Source organism: Octopus bimaculoides, chromosome 12, assembly GCF_001194135.2.
Source record: "Octopus bimaculoides isolate UCB-OBI-ISO-001 chromosome 12, ASM119413v2, whole genome shotgun sequence".
NCBI classification, from domain to species: Eukaryota; Metazoa; Mollusca; class Cephalopoda; order Octopoda; family Octopodidae; genus Octopus; species Octopus bimaculoides.
The window spans coordinates 23,474,395-23,481,375 of record NC_068992.1 but is presented as its reverse complement, the minus strand read 5'-3'; positions in this window follow the sequence as shown (position 1 = coordinate 23,481,375).

Genomic DNA, 6,981 nt, shown 5'->3' with positions numbered 1-6,981 from the left:
TGTGTGTGAGAGACAGAGAGAGAGAATTTGTGCGTGTATGTGTGAGTGTATGTGTGGGTGTGTATCTTGGTGTCTGTGTTCGCCCACCACTACTACTTGATAACTGGCGTTGGTGTGATGACGACCTTATAAATTAGCAGTTCGGCAAAAGAAACCCTTATAATGGGTACCAAGCTTTACAATATATAAGTACTGAGTTCGATTCCTTAGACTAAAATACATCATTCTTTAATGCGATAACCCAGCATGGCCGCAAGCTAATGACAATCAAAGAAAACATAAATTGTAGAAGATATATAACAATCTACGTATCTGTCTACAAATGTATCAATTTTTCCATGTAATTATATATACATATATACATATTCTCTTTCATGATTGATCGCTAAATCCACAAGTTGTTATTATTCTCTCTCTGTTTATTCTCTCTTATTCGTTTCTGATGAAGAGTGTAGGCTCGAAACGTAAAAGGCTTTTTCACTTGCCCGAGTCTCAGAAAATTACACCTGCTTGTTGTTCAAACACATGTCTTCGTCTTATGTATTTCTATAAATTTCAACTATATACATTTTCAACAACATACATTCATACACAAATATATATAGTATACTAGATGTTTGGAGACAGTTTCTGAAAAATAAAGTCACTGATTTCGAAAGCTATGAATATCCTATATACATTATTTATTTATTGCATAGTATTGTATGAGGACCGAGATTTCTAATGAAGATAAGACTATGCTCGGACGTTGCATTGCAATAGTTTTCAGTCCTTGTAATATAAGACTGTTTGAGAAAAAAAAAACTAGTTAAGAGTGAATGTTTGCTTGAAAGTGCAGACAACTCAGCAATGATATTCTGGAATGAAATACACAGTGGAAAATGCTAAATAGAGAAAAATTATTTTACATACATATTATATCTAATTTACTGAAATACTCACACTTGTTATTGTTGCGAGTGTTGTTTTGGGTCTTATGATATATAAATGTAATGGCATTCAGAAAACAGTTGATACCTGATATATCCAAAATTGCATATGTTTCGAATGTGTGAAAATGTAGATGTTGCGTAGGGCAGTGTTCAAATACACTGAAGAATTTTACAGTAAAATATTTTCAATTGGATTACATAACCTCGACTTCATTTTGAAATTGTCTGTTATGCAACTTAAATAGATAGTGTGAATTTTTGTCTTTATAGGAAAATCTGTGTACATTCTACCATAAAGCGACTGTTCCACTCTCATATGATATTAATCTGTCACTTATCTTCCGTTAGCTCCAAATGTAGTATAGTAATGTTAGTTTGCTAAATATTTATATTCAAGTACCACTTGTACTATAAGTTTCAATTTTAAAGAGAAATTTGACGGATTCCGAAGTAAGATACGAGGAACGTAATCTTCGTTACGCCCGATATATTTCTCCTGGCGTACAACTGAAATTCGTTGTTCTCAACGAAGATACCATTAGTCCATATATATAGAGAGGAAGAGATAGATAGATAGATAGATAGATAGATAGATAGATAGATAGATAGATAGATAGATATGTATGTATGTATGTATGTATGTATGTATGTATGTATGTGTGTGTGTGTGTGTATGTATGTATGTGTGTGTGTGTAAACGCAGCCACAGCATTCTTAAATTTATTATCTAGACATCTTTCCTGGAAGCATAAGTAAGAATATTTAACAGGAGAACTTTCAATTTTAGCTAATCTTGGTAAAGGAACTTTGTTAATCACTAGAATGTGAGTGGACCCGATAAATTTGATCAATTAAATGGCCCATCTGAATCCAATTTTAAAGAGTCTAAAAATTCTGACATGAATGGCAGCTGTCTGAAGAATTATGTTGTATACGAGTATAGCCGTAAGTTCAATGTCAATAATATCTCTACCTTTAAAGCTTTTTTCCGGAGTACAGGGAACGCTTCCGGGATAAAGGTGTACCTACTCAAAATTTCCGCATCATGTGTCCTTACCATGACTGTAATTGAAAGAAGCTGATTTTGTTGAACTTAAAACCTTGCGCTCCATCTTGGGAAAAGTATGCTATTACTGCCATCTATTCCTCCACTATTGTTTAGAATTCTTGTTATTCTTAGGCATGATATATTTTATTGCGTTTCGGGACAGATCAAACTTGAATCGAATATATGAACTATCAATCATGTGAAGACATTATTCGAGCTTGTTGATATCGAGATTTTGTCACCGACGGATTGTGATCAATAACCATCATTCATTATCGCAAATGTTTAAGGGAGTTTTTGTTTTTACTGCATCGAATATGTTGGCTGTATTGTTTGTTAAACTTGAACTGTTTCTGTCCGACCGTTGCGTTCGATCATTATACGAAATCTCGCTTTAAGCTGTTTCACTTTTTTATATTTTGCTCCTACTATTGCCTTTCATTAGTCATGTTATTGGCAGTACACATTTTTGTAACATTAATAGTTTATATTCTATGATGTTACTGGTTTTGAAAATTATCAATCCTATTGAAAACTGATTTTAATGGTTTTTAACACCACCCGAAAAAAATTGCATGTCATCCGGGTTCTGTTAATTTTTTTTGTTTTTTTTTTGTTCAGAGTATGTTCACCAAGCATTTATTCTCACTGGTTGGTAAGGTAATGATTTCTTCTTTCAGGCAAAGAAACATAAATGCACTTAAGAGTCAAGTGAATGCTGTTTAATGCACTGCCATCGCTAAATATATTGTTAGAAAACATCGTCTTTGTTTATTGCTAATATACAAGTTAAACACTGCCAGTCTTGTTGGCGTGAAAATTCAATTAATGGAGATTAGTACAGTTAAGCATGTAGTACCCTCAACCGTCGCAAAACAATGATGCCGAGAAGTGGGACCAGAAATTGATTGATATCAATACAAAATCCTAATGGGATTCTATAGACAACTGAATGAGGTGGAGAAATTAATTGGCATCTGAATGCTAAGAAAGTGAAGCTGATGGTCATTGCAATAGATAATGGGATACGCAGAGTGGATTCAATCATTACCAACATGCTAATGACCACTCAGGTGTCACTTACACAGCATACGACGTCATGTCACACATATATTTGAACATTCGTATAAATGTGTGCATAAGTTGCACTGGTATACGAATGACTGTAAGAAGTCCACTCTATGCCCTCAATGGTGCTCTCATAACAAAATGTAATCATATTAAGTAATTGTTAAGAGAATGCACTTGGCGAACATTTTACTCTTGACATACCTGAGTAAAAGGAAAACTAAAAGTTTGAAATGAATTGCATAAAAACAAGAGACATAAGAGATTACTTATGGAGCTAAAGAATTTGAAGATTCTTTGAATGATAATCACTAACATGTCTATGAAACATCAATCTGATAAATAACTTATGAAGTTTTAGAGAATTGTTAAACTGTACGTTATACTGTATATCAGGTACGTTAGTTTCTTTGTTTTTTTCTTTTTGTTTTTGTTTTTCGTAGGTACATTATGTATTTCAGAGATAATATGGTGTTTTTACACCTTTTACCATGAGAGAGAAGTTTTTCTCCACAGTAACTTCAGTGGATTTGCCGTTAGAAGTTAAAATATGTAACAAACATATTTTAACATACTAAAGTTCCTTTATTCTTCATCACTGCTTGACGCTGATGTTGCTATTTTTATTCCAACCAGACTGTCTACGATACTGTCCACAGACTGTCCAATATTTTTATTCCAACCAGACTGTCCACGCAGTTACTGATGTTGATTATTTTAAGACAAATCTCAGATTTTGAATTTACCTAGGAAAATTTCTCTTCCGTATTTGTCGTTCTGGAAGGCTAAAGTGCGAGAAGCAGCATTCTGGGAATCCGCTAGGACGAAAGCACTTGTCAGATTTGTTGCTTTTTTTCTTTGCATAACTTTTCACGAAAATTCTATTCTCATAAAAAATATTTATATACGAGAACACATTGGCATTTGCATGTGTGCTTCACGTTTCGCCATTGCTTATTACCATCTTTAGCACTTCATTTGTTTTTGTTTTGAATATTTGCTGTTGAGTAAACAGCTTAGACTCATCTATATATACAATCGAAATAAATCGTAAATCTAGTCTAGCGTAATATGAAGGAAGTTGATATAAAAATATGAATGACTTTTTCAATTATATTTTTTCCGATCAAAATCCCTAGCCTTTTCCGTTCGTCTCTTTTTACTATTCTTCTCAATATGAAGAGAAAGCTATTGTCTCATTAGGTATATTGTATTTGGTCTATCATGTATGGGATTTGTTGCACAATTGATATGACAGATATTCTCTGGAGTGCTCCAATTGTATTCAAAACACAATGATTCACAACGAAATTATTGATCAAATTATTCTGCTGACTTACCTTTCTTTACGACATATTTTATGTTCAGCTTATTAAATATATGCTACATACACACACATGCATACATATATAAAATGCAAGCACATACACATGTATATATAATTTACATACACAAATATACATGCATATACACACACAAACACACACACATACACACAGGCATATATATATATATATATATATATATATACACATAAAGTCTACGTGTGTCTGTATATGTTCGCTTGTATTATTTACATGTATAGAAGGAAATTAGTTTGTCTATGTGTGTAAAGTAGTGTGTACGTTTGAAATTCTTCGTATATGTTTTTGTAGTCTAGTGATTTTATGTTCAAATCTAAGTGTTTGTGCATATACAAACATATCCGTACCCCACAATGTATTAGCAGTACCAGTACTCATAACAACATACATACATACATGCATACATACATACATACATACATACATACATGCATATAGTGGCTCACAATGTGTTTGCGCTGCTTGTATTCATACCAACATTTGGGCTGCTTGCTTGGATGCTTGATGAGATCCAAGCCATTGGTATGAAAACCAGAAAAATACTAACACGCACACATAATTTCCACATAAATAATAATGTAGACCACCTCTATCTAAAACGTAAATATGAGATTTAAAGTCGATCCAAAATGCCTTTGAATGTCTTATCATATCCCGTCAGCAACATCTTTTAACCACCAAGTGTCGAAGCGCATCCCTTGACCAAGTCTTCATACATGAAGCTGATAACATCATAATAGTTCAAAGGCAGCTCCTTGAGTAGCACTCTTTGTCTGATAACCTAGAATACATGCCCAAAGAAGTTGCCCGACTCTACCGCAACGTATCTTTAGATGAAGTGATGAGCGTATATGAGCAGAAGACTATGCATGGATATATTAGTAGAAAGCTCCGTGATGATAGTAGCCTATCAAAGCAGTTTATCCTGGACTAATAGCTGGATTATTACCTCCCACTTTGAAAGATATGCGTTTGCAATCCAGGAACAGGAAATATCAGCCAAGTACCTGATGCACAAAGGGGATAGAGATACGGGGAAACACCTTAAAATGTGACTACCGATGCAGACTTTGTGGAGGTCACACTAAAGATATCACCCATATGATAAGCATTTGTCCGTAAATGTCATCACGATATTATCTACCTATGAGACATGACGTTGGAGCTAGGGCAGTCTATAATGAAATCCGTCGAAAGTATAATCTCGAGGACAAACAAATAAAATCCTAGAATATAGTACAAGTTATAGCCACTCATAATAAAAAGGCGTACCGATGAAGACCTCAATAAAACTTAAGCACAATAGACCTGATATAATGATTTGGGATAGAGAAGGGAAATTATGCACAGTTGTGGAAATTAGCTGACTAGCGGATGATAACATAAAGCTGAAGATCAGCGTAAAAGAGATCACTTATCATGAGCAATTGTGAAATCTACAGTTACTCTATCCAGTTTACAAGTTCAAGTTTATACTTTTAATTATTGGGGCCCGCGGATATATAACACACTGCCTAAATACCAATCTTGAGAAATTAGGCTTCTCAAAACCAGAAAGGAAAAAGCTAATTTAAAGGCTATAAATCCAATCCATTAGGGGAACTGTAAAACTTTCCAGAAGATTTTCATTTCAATATATATATGAGCATGTCTAGATATGTAACTCTATGCATGATAATACATACATAAAATATACAAATCTGCACATACATACATACATACATACATACATACATACATACATACATACATACAAGGTCCCGGATTAGTTCTGTAGCGCACCAGCCGACAGCCAACACACGGTTGCTTGCACAGTGACCTTCATGAGGTTGTGTGTCGAGTTACATTGCTGTCCTTGCTTCACCAGTTGTGAAATTTGTGTTTTTTTTATCACATGTATGCTGTGGTCTGAGATTTTGTCGTGGACAAAAACAAAGTGCCAACGAGTAATTTTGCATTAACTTGGAACATTAGCTACAGAAACTTTGAGCATGCGTCGCGAAGCTTACATCAATGAAGCAATGCATCGTATGCAATGTTTCGAATGGTACGTGCACTGGAAGACTTGTCACGAACATCACCCGCTTAAATGAAATATTGTGCATCGAGAATTCGGTTCACGGGTCAGACCGTCGATCGAGGTCTCCACTGTGAAGATTTGAAACGTTTCACTGAGTGTCCATTCAGTGAAAGCGACTGGATCTGTGGAGCGCGAAGGATCGGACGTTTTCAGGACGACAATGGAAGCCTGTCATAGAGATCTCCACTCTCGCGAGTCTCTCGCTTAGATATACATAATATCGTTTCTGCATAGCGATATTCGCCGGAGTTAGCCTGCGGACATCCATCTCTTCCCCAACATGAAAATGCAGCTCAAACGTCGCATTTTAACATCGTTACAGAGAGCATGATCGAATTGGAGAAGGTTCTCGACTCAAACACGCTTGACAACCACAACCGATATTGGTGTGTTTATGTCCCTCGGCAAAATACACCGATATAATAAGTACTAGGCTTACAAAGAGTAAGTTCTGGGGTCGATTTGTTATATATATATATATATATATAT